This window comes from Podarcis bocagei (genome assembly GCF_964188305.1).
Source record: "Podarcis bocagei genome assembly, chromosome: 4".
Classification (NCBI taxonomy): domain Eukaryota; kingdom Metazoa; phylum Chordata; class Lepidosauria; order Squamata; family Lacertidae; genus Podarcis; species Podarcis bocagei.
This window is the reverse complement of record NC_138128.1, coordinates 3,366,557-3,381,632: the sequence shown is the minus strand read 5'-3', so window position 1 is coordinate 3,381,632 and position 15,076 is coordinate 3,366,557. Positions and strand designations below refer to the sequence as shown.

The 15,076-nt window shown below is 46.7% G+C and overlaps 1 long non-coding RNA gene across 1 annotated transcript in view; it reads right to left on the bottom strand.

The window, feature by feature from the left end:
* LOC308585230 overlaps nucleotides 1–15,076 on the bottom strand; it is a 133,449-nt gene that overhangs the window by 55,835 nt on the left and 62,538 nt on the right. The window lies entirely within an intron of this gene.

Below are 15,076 nucleotides of genomic sequence, written 5' to 3'. Positions count from 1 at the left end.
GGCCCTGGTCCCATAACAGGGATTGGACGAAATCATGGCAAGCCCCAGGATTCCTTTAACGGAATTCCCTTCAGCGCAATAGGAGGGGCAGGCCCAGCCTGACCCCTCCACCACCAGCATATTATAACCAATGCCTAACCGCAACCTTACAAGTTGTGACGAATTGCTGAGTAGTAGGCAAAAACCAAATGGCACAGCCAATCACCAAATGGCAAGATTCCTACTAGGCCCCTGCTCCAAAGCAGACGACCCCATGACAGGCAAAGCAAGGTCAACCGGAAAGAGGGCGGGCGGGCGGGCGGGTGATCCGATGCACTCTGCAAAGAGAAAGAGAAACCAGAGTGCACCAATATTTAAAGACTATGGTCCCACCCACCCAATTTGCAACATACAATTTGCCCCAGCAACCCAATCATGATGCCAGGCAACAACTATTAACCTGCCTGGCAACAAGAGGCCTGGCCTGGTGGCCCACACCGCAACACGTGCTCTCATTTATTGGAGAACACGCTTTCTTTCACAACATCTCAGCTATCTGCCAATCTCACATTCCCACCACCCTTCTGAGTAACACCCCTCCCCACCTTCTCACTATATAGAAGGATCTGGCAACTTCTGTTTCAGTGTATCTGAAGAAGTGTGCATGCACACGAAAGCTCATACCAAGAACTAACTTAGTTGGTCTTTAAGGTGCTACTGGAAGGAATTTTTTTATTTCTTTCACAAGACACCCCATTCAATTATAATTGTACAACCTGAATTTGCCCATATGAAAAAGCTCATAGTTTCAGACTATAAATAGGCATGTGCTCCTACAAAGGAATCTTCCTTTACCTGGTTCTCTTTGGAACCCCCTGTTCTCCCCTCCTAGCAAAGAGAAACCTAGACAGCATCTTAAAAAGCAGAGACATCACCTTGCCAACAAAGGCCCGTATAGTTCAAGCTATGCTTTTCCCAGTAGTGATGTTTCCTGCTTGGCAGGGGGTTGGACTCGATGGCCCTTGTGGTCTATTCCAACTCTATGATTCTATGATGTATGGAAGTGAGAGCTGGACCATAAAGAAGGCTGATCGCCGAAGAATTGATGCTTTTGAATTATGGTCTGGAGGAAACTCTTGAGAGTCCCATGGACTGCAAGAAGATCAAACCTCTCCATTCTGAAGGAAATCAGCCCTGAGTGCTCACTGGAAGGACAGATCCTGAAGCTGAGGCTCCAATACTTTGGCCACCTCATGAGAAGAGAAGACTCCCTGGAAAAGACCCTGATGTTGGGAAAGATGGAGGGCACAAGGAGAAGGGGACGACAGAGGATGAGATGGTGGGGCAGTGTTCTCGAAGCTACCAGCATGAGTTTGACCAAACTGCGGGAGGCAGTGGAAGACAGGAGTGCCTGGCGTGCTCTGGTCCAGGGGGTCACAAAGAGTCGGACACGACTAAACAACAACATTCTCCCCTCCCACTAAACTGAGTTTGAGGGAAGTAATTCAGCAGAATTAGTTACCTCCCAGAAGAAGCTGATGGGAAGGAAGTTGGACCAGGACGTTGACTCACACAGAGAGGCAATGGAGCACCTACCTCTTCAGAACCCACCTCTGGGGCTCAAAGGAGCCTTAAAATGGGTCCATTTGTTGAAACAGGGTGTCTGGGGTGTTAGGGGAGGGTTCATACCTCTGCTGGGGGACATGTCATACTCCTTTTGGGGTAGTTTGACCACCTTTCTTCCCTAGCCTGTGCTCAGCTCTCACCTGTGGCTCCTAGAAGCTGTTGGCAGGCCAGGTGAGGGTAGTCGATGGGTCTCAAACCTTTGGCGAGTTAGGGACTTTCTTTGCATAGGAAGACAGGCTCTGATGGATTGAGCAGACAAGACCAAGAGTGGGACTAACAGTCAAGAAGGCGTTTTCTGTCCATGCTGTAGCAGGAAGTGAGGGACAGATGGGGCTTGTCAAACTGGAAAGGGCACTCATTTAGGAGAAGCAAACTCTGGTCCTAAACCTCTGCTGCCTTGAGGGATATCTTCAGGAGAAGGAAAAGCTAAGGAGTAAACTATGTGGGAAGGTTGTGACTAGCAGGAGAGGATATATTGATTAAATATTATCCTTCCTAACCCACTCTAGTGGGTTTATTCATACAGCAGAGTTGTTGTTGTTCTTGTTTAGTCATTTAGTCATGTCCAACTCTTCGTGACTCCATGGACCAGAGCACGCCAGGCACTCCTGTCTTCCACTGCCTCCCACAGTTTGGTCAAACTCATGTTGGTAGCTACAGCAGAGTACATTCCCCCTTTTACACAGCAGGAAGCTGGTTGCAAATTCGTTAGACCCCTTTGATTCCCTCCTAAAGAATAAAGAAACAGCAGTCTTGTTCATAACTAACGTTAAGAAGTTTACTCACATTCAGTTCACAGTTGGATCCCTGAAGGCAGGTTTTAGCTTAGAGTTACAGAAGAGGATTTGAGTTCATCCCATATGGAAACTCATCCCACATGCTCAGCAGTGCAGTCCAAGAGAAGAAAAGGCATTGAAAGAGAGAAAGCATAAAAAAGATACATGGCTACATGACTGGCCCTTTTGTGGGGTCTGGAAGTGTCATGCCCACCTACCTGGTCACATGCAAAGGGAAGGATGCTCCAGACCAGGTGTAACAGGTCTACTGGCTGGACCAACATCCCCTTGCATGTCCACTCTAGGCAATCAGGAAATGTTGTATTTGGTGTGTAAACAGGACAGGAAAATTGGCTTCCAGGTGGAGAAATCAAAACTAGAAACAGAACTGTTAGAACCCAATACTAAGAATTTGTCAAGAATATATAACTTGTTGCTGAAATGGAATACACAAGATGAAACAGTTAAATCAGCCATGATTAAGTGGGCACAAGACATTGGTCATAATATTATGTTTGCTGACTGGGAACAGTTGTGGACCACCGGTATAAAATTTACGGCATGTAATGCCTTAAGAGAGAATATTATGAAAATGAGTTACAGGTGGTACATGACCCCAGTCAAGCTAGCAAAAATCTACCATTTGCCTGATAATAAGTGTTGGAAATGTAAAGAAACTGAAGGTACTTTCTATCACCTTTGGTGGACGTGCCCGAAGATTAGGGCTTTCTGGGAAATGATATATAATGAAATGAAAAAGGTACTTAAATGTACTTTTCCCAAGAAACCAGAAGCCTTTCTCTTGGGCATTGTCGGCCAATTGGTGCCAAAGAAAGACAGGACTTTTTTAATGTATGCTACTACAGCAGCAAGAATTCTCATCGCAAAGTAGTGGAAGACACAGGATCTACCCACTCTGGAAGAATGGCAGATGAAGGTGATAAACTACATGGGACTGGCTGAAATGACTGGCAGAATCCGAGACCAGGGGAAAGAGACGGCGGAAGAAGATTGGAAGAAATTCAAAATTTATCTTAAGAAGTATTGTAAAATTAACGAGTGCTAAAATGTTGAGGTTATAGAAAAAAGGGGACTACAGCTGTAAAAGATTAAGTAAAAGAAAAGAACAAGGGAAAACTAGATAAATTCAAGGGGGAGGATTTGCTGAAACAAATTTGGAAATTGGGATGCAGAAAGGGGAGGTATGGGGAAGTCGGTGAAGTAAGGTTTAAGAAAAAAGGATTTGAAATTATACATGTTTGTTTATGTGTTTGTTTGTTTGTATTGTGTATTGTTTGTGTTTATATAAATTGTGAAAAACTAATAAAAAAATTTATATATATAAAAAAGGAAATGTTGTATTTGACTGCTTATGTTACATCCCACAAACCATACACAAATTCGGAGTGGAGTCTCTAAGTCCGTTGGATGGTGCTTTGTACGACTCCTTCCGGCAGCTCCGGCAGCCGAGCTGCTGCCAAACATCTTGCTCTGCTTTCCTTTGGACACATCAATGAGGCCAGGTGTGTGTGTGTGTGTGTTGTTGTCGTCTGGACAGCCCAGGACCTCCGTACATACTACCCAGGCTGGTGCCCTGTGGAGGTCACTTCAGTGCTGAAAACATAGTGTCAGAGGACTGCCATCGGAACAGGGGAGGGAGGCAGGGGGGCCGTTGGGATACAGAGAGCCTCCGAAACTCCTGAGGAGCAGTTCCTCTTCCAGCGGAAAAGCCACACCTCCAGTGGAGAAGAGAGGGAAGGAGCCAGCCAAGTGAGGGAAAGGCGCGAGGATGCTGCTGAGAGCCCCAGTGCCTCACCTCGCTAGGCTGGCCAGGAGGGACGCATGCCACTTCCGTCGTCCAGCTTGCACAGAGGGGTGAAACGCAAGGAGGGGAGGAGGAGGCTTGGGGTGCCAAATTTCTTATGTTGGGGGAGAAGAAGCTGAGGCTCCAATACTTTGGCCACCTCATGAGAAGAGAAGGCTCCCTGGAAAAGACCCTGATGCTGGGAAAGATGGAGGGCACAAGGAGAAGGGGATGACAGAGGACGAGATGGTTGGACAGTGTTCTCAAAGCTACAAACATGAGTTTGACCAAACTGTGGGAGGCAGTGGAGGACAGGAGTGCCTGGTGTGCTCTGGTCCAGGGGGTCACGAAGAGGCAGACATGACTAAACGACTAAACAACAACAAAGTCGGACATGAACTTTGTAGATCTGCACGGTAAATAGTTTGCACAATAAAACCTGTAAAAGTCGGGTCGGAGTCATGCCTGGTTACTCACAAGCAACCACCATCAGCATCTGACACACAGCAGTTTGACTTCACCCCTGGAGGCACACTCCATTCTCTCTCTCGACAGACAACAAGTGTTGAAACACACTAGCAGTGCTCTCACGGTGTGTTAGCTATGCTCCAGCACACGATTTGGGAATTACTAGTCTTTGGAAAAAGGGATAATTTCTTCCAGGCACTGCAGGCAAACAACCTCTGTCATTTGCTGCCTTCTCTCGCTCCCTTCTTCCTTCCCCCATGGGGCTTCACAATGCCAGAGCCTCTGTCAAAGGGCTGCTGGGGGTTATTATATACATCTCGCCTTTCTCACACTGTAGAATCTGTTTCCAGTGTGTGTATGTGTGTGTTTCTCTCCTGTGCCATTGCATGTGTTGCCCCGAGCATAATCTCATTTCCTTCGCCGCTGTAGGTCTCCTGCAAAGGAGCCATTAATGGGATGAATAAAGGAGGTCTTGGGCCTGCGGGATGTGAGTGGAAACCATAAGTTGCAATTAAAGCATTGATTCATACAGTGCAGAGTTAAATGATGGAACCTGCTGCCACAGGAGGCAGGGGTGGCCACCAATATGGATCTGGTTGGCAATTGTGGGAACAGAATGCTGGACTAGATGGGCTATTGGCCTCTGCTTATGTTCTAATGCTCCCAATCTAATGGAATGCTCTCCCCAGGGAAGTTTGCCTGGCGCCTTCATTATACACCTTGAGGTGCCAGGCAAAAAACGTTCCTTTTTAACCAGGCCTTTGGTTGGCCTGATGGACATCCTTTTAAAATTACAGATAGGTAGCCGTGTTGGTCTGCCATAGTGAAAATAAAAAAATTCCTTCCAGTAGCACCTTAAAGACCAACTAAGTTAGTTCTTGGTATGAGCTTTCGTGTGCATGCACACTTCTTCAGATACACTGAAACAGAAGTTGCCAGATCCTTCTATATAGTGAGAAGGTGGGGAGGGGTATTACTCAGAAGGGTGGTGGGAATGGGAGATTGGCAGATAGCTGAGATGAGCCTGTTGACGACTCTTAACGACTGCAATAGGTCTTACAGGAAAAGGCAAGGGGTGAGAAGGTGAAAAATGGCTTAGTCATGTATAATGAGATAAGAATCCAATGTCTTTGTTCAGACCAGGTCTCTCCATGGTTTTAAGTTTGGTAATGAGTTGCAATTCAGCAGCTTCTCTTTCCAGTCTATTTCTATTTCTATCCTTTTAAAATGTGGCTCTATTTTTTTTTTTTGGGGGGGGCGTATTATTGGGTTATTTTTCTTATTTTGGTTTTATATATTGTGATCTTTTCTGTGAACAACCCTGAGACCTCTGGGTATAGGACGGTATATAAATTCAGTCAATCAATCATCGCCATAATAATCTTTCTGATTCTGGTACCACCTTGTTATATATGCATTCATGAAAGTGTGGATTATAAATACTTTGGTAAAGAAGTCTGGAATGATTCCCTTCCTACACGTCCTTTGTTCCTCTTCCCTTCCTTTCCTCTTCCCCTGCTCCCTCTCCCAATGACATATTTATCTCCCAGCCACTTTTACTCAGCATGCAAGCAGGAGGTGGGACTAGATGGGGGTTCATCCCAAATCCAACTCTATAATTCGATGAATTGGTGGTGCTGGAATTGGGCCAACCAAAAGGCTACAGGACACAGGTAGGAAGCAAACCAGTGGCTGTGGCTGTGATGCCTATTCAACAGTGGCCTGAGTCTCACTGTTGTTTTCCGATCCATTCTTTGAGAAACTCTGCTTTAGTAGAAGCAGCAATGCACAATACAGATATACGGTATCAACAATAAAGCTTAATGAATATATGTATAGATGTAATAAAATATACGTCTCACCCCGCCACCCTGAATTTTGCAAAATGTGTTTTATGAGCGTAGGAGTTCCCATCTAACGGTCTCCATTCTAATGAGATCTTTCGCGGCAGAGTTAAGGCTGGAATCATGAAAATGAAGTGAGAGCAGGGAGAAAGCTTTTGAATTGGCGCTGGCTCGCTCCATCGCTTGAGAACACTCCTGCCTTAAATTGACAGCTGTTCGGTCCACCTTAATGGCTCTGCTGCAACACCTTGTAACGAGGAAAATGTAACTTCCTGCACTTTATCTGAAGTGGGAACATTATGCCAGAAGCATGAAAAAGTCCTTGAGATCTGTGGCCAGAGACAGCCACTTTGCCATCACTTCCATGTGAGAGAACATCTTTCTTTCTTTCTTTCTTTCTTTCTTTCTTTCTTTCTTTCTTTCTTTCTTTCTTTCTTTCTTTCTTTCTTTCTTTCTTTCTTTCTCATGACTAACAGACAGCAGAGCCTAAAATGGTTCTTCTTTTGAGCTGGATCAGAAGTCCAGTGATGGACCTCAGTGTTTGGATGATGGGGGCAGAGATGCTCCTTCAGGTATACAGGGCAAAGGCCATTTAAGGTTTTAAAGGCCAGCGCCAACACTTTGAATCATGCTCAGAAACGTACTGGGAGTGAATGTAGTTGAGCACTGCCTGGTTGCCTTTACAGAGCCAGCTGTACAATAGTCTAGAGAGATGAGCATTTATTGTTCAGTTGATGCACAGTATTCCCACTGAAAGCTCATTCCCCCACATGTTTATGCATTATAGTTCCCTAATAGAATGCATTTTCACCTGTTATTTTCACTAACGTAATGCTTTTTTAATATATACTTTACCTTAGCATATGAATTTTCGTAAGCACTGCCTAGCTGGAGGATTGCATTGCAAAAATTTGGAGTGAATTTTGAAGGGTGGCTGTGTTTTGTGTTTTGGTTTGCATATTGCTTTGGAAACTGCAGATTAGGTAGAGTAGCTTTTCAATGCAAACTGAATTGAATTCCACCCCCCCAATCCCTAGGCATTTGTGGGTGTCCTTTCTTTCATTTTACAAAACATCTCCCCAGCATTCTGAGCAATGCAGCCTTCCTGTTAGGCTCTCTCCTCGGTTCAATTTTTACCTTTCCTCTATTTATTTATCTACTTCATTTCTATCCCACCTGATTCTCCCCTTCCATATTTAATCGTCACAACAGCCCTGTGAGGTAGGTTAGGCTGAGAGGCAGTGACTGGAACCCAAAGCCACATCCAGTAATCTTCATGGCTGAGTAGGGATTTGAACCCAAGTCTCCCAAGTCCTAATCCCACACTCTAACCATTCCACCACACTCCTGGGTTCCTGGGCTAAATATTTGACCTTTGTGGTCAGAGCAACCTCTAACCAACCTTTTCAAAGCAACCAAACATAATCCAAAATTTTAGGGCAGTTTCATGTCTCCACCACATTCCTCTTTGGGGATATTCACATCACAGATTTAAACTGATTCAACAGCCATTGCTTCTCTGTGTTTTGCAATGTAGACAGTCCCTCTGGTACTGAATTCTGGGAGGTAAGAAGCTGTTCTCTCAACCACCAAAAACAATTTGCTTCCAAGCATCTGGTAGGTATTTTTGCCGGCCTGTGCGCCACCAGACATATGCCGTGACAACTGTTTCTCTGTGCGAAATTGTTGTGAAGGATGGCTCCCACCTGAAACAGTGTGTGAATTCGGCTTGGCAGCGAGACAGCTGGAATCCTGGAGGGGCAGATAACAGATGAAGAGAAGTCATCCACCTGCCTCTGTTAATTTGCCTAGAGGAATTTTTTCTCAATCACACGGTAAAATATGCACACTTCTACCTATGAAAACAATTGCTTATATTAACTCAATAGTTCTCAACCTTTCATCTACTACTGCCTGATGGAGATGGATCCAGGGTTAAATCCATAAATTAAAATGTAAACCTCCTGTCCCACGTGTGTTGGAGAAATATGAGAGCAAACAGGCTGTGAAGGCCTTTTAACAGAGTAAAAGCACTTGCACACTTTTGCAGCTTAAAGGAAGCTAGGCATGAGACAATTACACCTTTTTATCCTTGTTTATTTGCTGTCTGCTAACCTTCCCTGAATTCTGGTGCTGGAGGAGACTCTGGAGAGTCCCATGGACTGCAAGAAGATCAAACCTCTCCATTCTTAAGGAAATCAGCCCTGAGTGCTCACTGGAAGGACAGATCCTGAAGCTGAGGCTCCAAGACTTTGGCCACCTCATGAGAAGAGAAGACTCCCTGGAAAAGACCCTGATGCTGGGAAAGATGGAGGGCCCAAGGAGAAGGGGACAACAGAGGACGAGATGGTTGGACAGTGTTCCCATAGCTACCAACATGAGTTTGACCAAACTGCGGGAGGCAGTGGAAGACAGGAGTGCCTGGCATGCTCTGGTCCATGCAAACAAGAAGAGTCGGACATGACTAAATGACTAAACAACAACCTTCCCTTCTTTGTCCACGTTGCTAAGAATGAACCACACATTTTAGTAAGATAAGCAAAAAAGGCTGCAAATACCTCAATGTGGTATGCAGGTAAAAATACTTATTAGTTACAAATTAGAAAATTAGAAAATGGAGTCTGGGCTCTGTGTGAAGCCCAGGCATTTATGTCTGCTCACATTACTAGCTTGAAAGAAGAGAGAGAGAGAGCTCAGACAGATCAGAAGTACATAAGATTATCTCCTTTGTTAGAAATCACCACCAAAGCCCCTTCTATATTGATTCAGGAGCTCTATGATGCGCAGCCCCTCATGTGCCTGTCTGGCAATCATGCATTGGTGATTTTGACTGGAAATGCCGACCAAGAATACAACAGTATTACCAAATCTGCAGAAACTCACAGCAAACAAAGGGGAGATGTCAAAAACCAGCATCCCAGGCAAGGGAACTGGGAGGGATGGAGATGGAGGGGAAAGATGGAAGAGGAGGTGTTGGTTCTAGAATCCTTAAGTGTCATGTTGACAGTGCCGGACTAGGACTGAGGAGATCCATGTTTCATTTAATCCCCACTGACTCAGCCATGGTTCTCACTAGAGTGAGCTTAAATGGTTCCATACTATTATCCCTTATTTTTGCTATCCTTTCCCTATAAGAAGACCTATTCACCATGACTCCTGCATCGCAGGGGGTTGGACTATATGACGGTTGGGTTTACCTGCCAGCTCTACCATGGCTCTAAGTATTCTTCACCTCTTTGCTCATCAATTCTTCTCCCTCCCTCCATTGCCGCACAATTTCTTCCTCCCCTCTCTTGATTTTTAGCTTCATTCTCTCCCCCCCCCCGGCCCCCAGATTCCTTCCCTCTCCTCCTGTTTCAAGTCTTCAATAATAACACAGAGAGAAACCTTCCTCCTATGGGGCTCTAATCCGCCATAAGGCTCTTAACCCAGACACCATGAAGAAGATCCTTGAAGCTTGGAGAAACGGTATGCTGTTTTCATCCTGGATTTACCTAAACATGCTTAACTGGATAAAAGTCTCCAAAAAACAAAGCAGGCTTAAGGTTTAAGCTTCTTGCTTGCCCTACAACGAAACGTCCAGGGGTTTCTTCTCCTCTATTTTTTCCAGGGGAAAAGGGGATATAGAAATGCAGACGTCATCCCTCTTGGGCTGTGTAAGTGGGGAGCTGAACAGGTCGAAGTCATACTGGATTTAGCATCAGATCCCACTGTTTGGGTCAACTGGACTGGATGAAATCTGTCATGGTGGAAACGAGGGTGGGGAATGGTGGAGGCTGTCAATTCTCCCTGTGTCCTTCAGCAGATTGCATTCACAAACCGAGTTAGGCTCCAAGCCAAAGTAAAATTAAATGCAATTACCAAGCTAACAAACTAATATATGCTAACTATGGAGCCTCCAAGTCCAGAGGGAGCAAAATGAAATAATGCTTATTAAAAATAATAATAAAATAGTCTGAGGATATACGAGAAAGAAGGGCAGAGGCTGGAGTTGAGCAGAAAACTCTCCATAGAGAACATTCACCCTTCAAACCAGGGTGATGAAGTTGTCTCAGCAAATTCTGGGGAGCAGGAGGGCCAAACCTGGGCAGGAAAACTGGCCCAAAATATCTCCCCATCTCCCACTAGGAAGGTGAAATGGGTGGGGCTTTCCAGGCTAGCCCTAGCTGTTCTCTTCATGTGCTTCTGGTGCGCTTCTCAGGTGAATCTTGTCTGCCATGGGTGGATTTTGGACTAGATGGACATCTAGGTTTGGGCAGGGCTGTGGCTTAGTTGCAGGCGGGAGGTCCCAAATTCAAGTCCTGGCATCTCTAAGCAGGACTGAGAACATCCCATGCCTGGAACCCTGCAGAGTCACTGGGCCCGATGGCCTGACTCAGTAGAAAGCAGCTTCCTATGTTCAACAGACGTGTGAACTGATGCAACGACAGGGCTTGCTTTTCAATCTGAAGTTCTCCTCTGTCCAGTGTGGAAACTGGTTATGTTCTACCTCCATTACAGAGTCATGATACGATATGATATGATATGATATGATATGATATGATAATCTTTACTGTCATTGTCCCATACAGAACAACGAAATTAAAAATATATACAAGCAGGATGTCAAAAACCAACAAGCCTGCTATCCCAGCTATCCCAGCCTGGTTAACCCCCTAAAATCTCTTATGATACTAAAAAATCTTATGAACTCTGATGATACTTATGATACCCCATAATTAAATACAATCTACTCCCATAGAGACTACCTTAAAGATAAAGGTAAAGGGACCCCTGACCATTAGGTCCAGTCGTGACCGACTCTGGGGTTGTGGTGCTCATCTCACTTTATTGGCCGAGGGAGCCGGTGTACAGCTTCCGGGTCATGTGGCCAGCATGACTAAGCCGCTTCTGGCGAACCAGAGCAGTGCACGGAAACGCCGTTTACCTTCCCACCGGAGCGGTACCTATTTATCTACTTGCGCTGGCGTGCTTTTGAACTGCTAGGTTGGCAGGAGCAGGGACTGAGCAACGGGAGCTCACCCCGTCGCGGGGATTCGAACCTTCTGATCGGCAAGTCCTAGGCTCTGTGGTTTAACCCACAGCGCCACCCACGTCCCTAGAGACTACCTTACACTGCGTTTAAAACCACATTTGGATAGAAAATGTTTCTCAGGCGGCTAGTCCTAGTCTTTATAACCCTGTACCTTCTTCCACTGAATACCAGTTGAGGAGTGTTGCTGATGTACTCAGGTTCTCCTACCTGCCAATGGCAGAGCATATGCCCACGCTGCCCAGGGCGGGCGTGCTCCCAAGGGGGGGGGGCGTGGCATGGAGGGTGCCCTCCCAGGCTCAGGATAGCCGCTAGGGTGCCTGGAGCAGGATGCGTGTCCAGCAGCCAGGGGCGGAGTGAGCTGCCCACGAGGGTGGAGCAAGCTGCCCATAGTGGACATTCGGCACGCCGCCCCCCGCAACTCCCAAGGCTCCCCCAAGCTGTCAAAATGAAGGGGGAAGGGGGGAATGCTGCTGGCGAAGTGGTGCAGCTGCCCCCTTACCCCGACGGCTTGGGGTAGGCTTGGGAGTCGCGGGCAGGCGGCGTGCCGAATGCCACCCCCCTCAGTGAGAGCACCCACTGCCCCCCTTCCTATGCCCCTGCTTTCCACTGGGGCATCTAGTTGGCCACTGTGCAAACAGGATACTGAGCTAGAATGGCCATTGGCCTGATCCAACAAGATCTTCCCACATTCTTAGGAGAGGAGATCAAATGTGTTGTAGTGATTAGTGTTAAGTTGTGGGTGAACATATCAGACGACACAGCGATTCTTCAAACAGCTCTTGTTTATTCACAGGCCAGAACAGTACTGAACTGAAGGGTTCAGCCAGCCTGCTTATATAGAGCTCAACTACAACGCAACTGTAACCACTTTCCGTAACTTATCCAATCACTGAACGCCACTTTCAATCCCTTATTTGCATATGTGGACCTGAGTGAAACCTATCTACAGTATCCCCCTGCTGGCCCAGGGTGAGAACTTCAGTACATAACTGGGACACCAGGGTTCAAATCCTCCCTTGGCCATGAAGCTCTCTGGGTGACCTTGGGCTACTCATTGCCTCTCAGCCTAATCTACCTCACAGGATTGTTGTGGGAACTAAATGAGGAAGGGAGAGATGTGTGTACATCACCTTGAGCTCCTTGGAGAAAAAGGTGCAATATAAATGCAATAGAGGCACAGGCAGGCACAGAGACTACAGTGGTACCTTAGGATGCGAACAAGATCCGTTCTGGAGCCCCGTTCGCATCCTGAATAGAACGTAAGACGCGGCAGTGCGTCTGTGTGTGCACGGGTTGCGTTTTGCCGCTTCTGTGCATGCGTGTGATGTCATTTTGACCATCTGCCCATGCGCGAGCAGCGAAACCCAGAAGTAACGCACACCGTTACTTCTCATAGAATCATAGAGTTGGAATAGACCACAAGGGCCATCGAGTCCAACCCCCTGCCAAGCAGGAAACACCATCAGAGCACTCCTGACATATGGTTGTCAAGCCTCTGCTTAAAGACCTCCAAAGAAGGAGACTCCACCACACTCCTTGGCAGCAAATTCCACTGTCGAACAGCTCTTACTGTCAGGAAGTTCTTCCTAATGTTTAGGTGGAATCTTCTTTCTTGTAGTTTGGATCTTCTGGGTCACTGCAGAGAGCAACCCCAAAATACTTATCCTGAAGCATATTTATCCCGAGGTATGACTGTAGGTGGGCCACTGGTCCCGTCTGACAAGGTAATTCATATGTCTTGATGCACATTGGCAACGGCACAAACTGTTCCAATGCGCAATCCCTTTAACTGAGCGACGTTGCAAATCCGGGCTTCATGCTGCTTTTGGAAGCTAGACGACAACCAGCCTGAACTGAGCCTCATGCTGGAGGTTGTGCTGCCTCAATGGATGAGCAGATTATGTTCCTGCTTGATGCTGTCATCTTAAACATGGAAACACGGGCGCTACAGAAGCCACAGTGGATGGGTCAGCATGTGGGTAATTAAATAAAGGACCTGTCCAGCTGGGGGAGGGGGCAATAGCATGACAAGTAGCCCCCCCATGATAGGAGGAAGGATAGATGACAGCAGAGCTGTGTTTGCTTCCATCCGGGTGCAATTAATGCCATTAAACTCGAGCGACGTTCTCGGATTCTGGAGATAACGTGATGTGACAGGTAGGCTTGTTTGACGCCACAGAAGATGCCACAGCTGGTGGGCAAATGAGACGAAACAGCAGTCCTGTGTTTGTTCTGGTTAATTAAAATGCTTACGCATTTTGTGGCTTATGCCCTACTTATCTCATCCTAGATTCACTCAATCCGTGGATAGTAACAGTTTCATAAAACTGTAATATTAACAGGCACGGCGTATGCGAGGGTGGAGTAAAGTCCTTTCTCAGGAACTTAAGGACGCAGGAAGCTGCCTTAGATACCGAGTCAGACTGTTTGTCCATCTAGACCAGTATTTCCCACACTGGCAGGCAGAAGTTTTTCAGGGTTTGAGGCAGGGAGCATATGCAGTGTGGAATATATCCAGACTCAGTATAAACATCACAGTCTTCTGGTGTGCTTCCCTTCTGATTGCTCACAGGTGTGGGCAGAGCATTCAACTGACCTCTTGCCTGAGCTACCCCAGGTATTGATGGTCTGCTTATCTAAAGTCACAGTTACAAGCGAACCCCGAGGAATCAGCATGTTCTATCTCCTTAGCAGCCCGGATGTCTTTTGCAATGCATTTAGTATCATGGTGAAGCAGCATAGAAGCTTGAAGCAAAACATTCTCCAAAGAACTGGTTGGAGAATTTGAGGGCCCTGACTTCTTTATCACATGCATATGGTTATAAAAATAATATAATAATAATTTCTTATTTATACCCCACCCATCTGGCTGGGTTTCCCCAGCCACTGGGCGGCTTCCAACAGAACACTAAAATACAATAAACTATTAAACATTAAAAGCTTCCCTAAACAGGGCTGCCTTCAGATGTCTTCTAAAAGTCTGGTAGTTGTTGTTCTCTTTGACATCTGGTGGGAGGGCGTTCTACAGGGCGGGTGCCACTACAGAGAAGGCCCTCTGCCTGGTTCCCTGTAACTTGGCTTCTTGCAGCGAGGGAACTGCCAGAAGGCCCTTGGAGCTAGACCTCAGTGTCCAGGCAGAACGATGGGGGTGGAGACGCTCCTTCAGATATAATGAACTGAGGCCGTTTCAGGCTTTAAAGGTCAGCACCAACACTTTGAATTGTGCTCAGAAACGTACTGGGAGCCAGTGTAGGTCTTTCAGGACCGGTGTTATGTGGTCTTGGCGGCCGCTCCCAGTCCCCAGTGTAGCTGCCACATTCTGGATTAGTTGTAGTTTCCGGGTCACCTTCAAAAGTAGCCCCACGTAGAGCGCATTGCAGTAGTCCAAGCGGGAGATAACCAGAGCATGCACCACTCTGGCAAGACAGACAGCCGGCAGGGAGGGTCTCATCCTGCGTACCAGGTGGAGCTGGTAAGCAGCTGCCCTGGACACAGAATTGACCTGTGCCTCCATGGACAGCTGTGAGTCCAAAATGACTCCCAG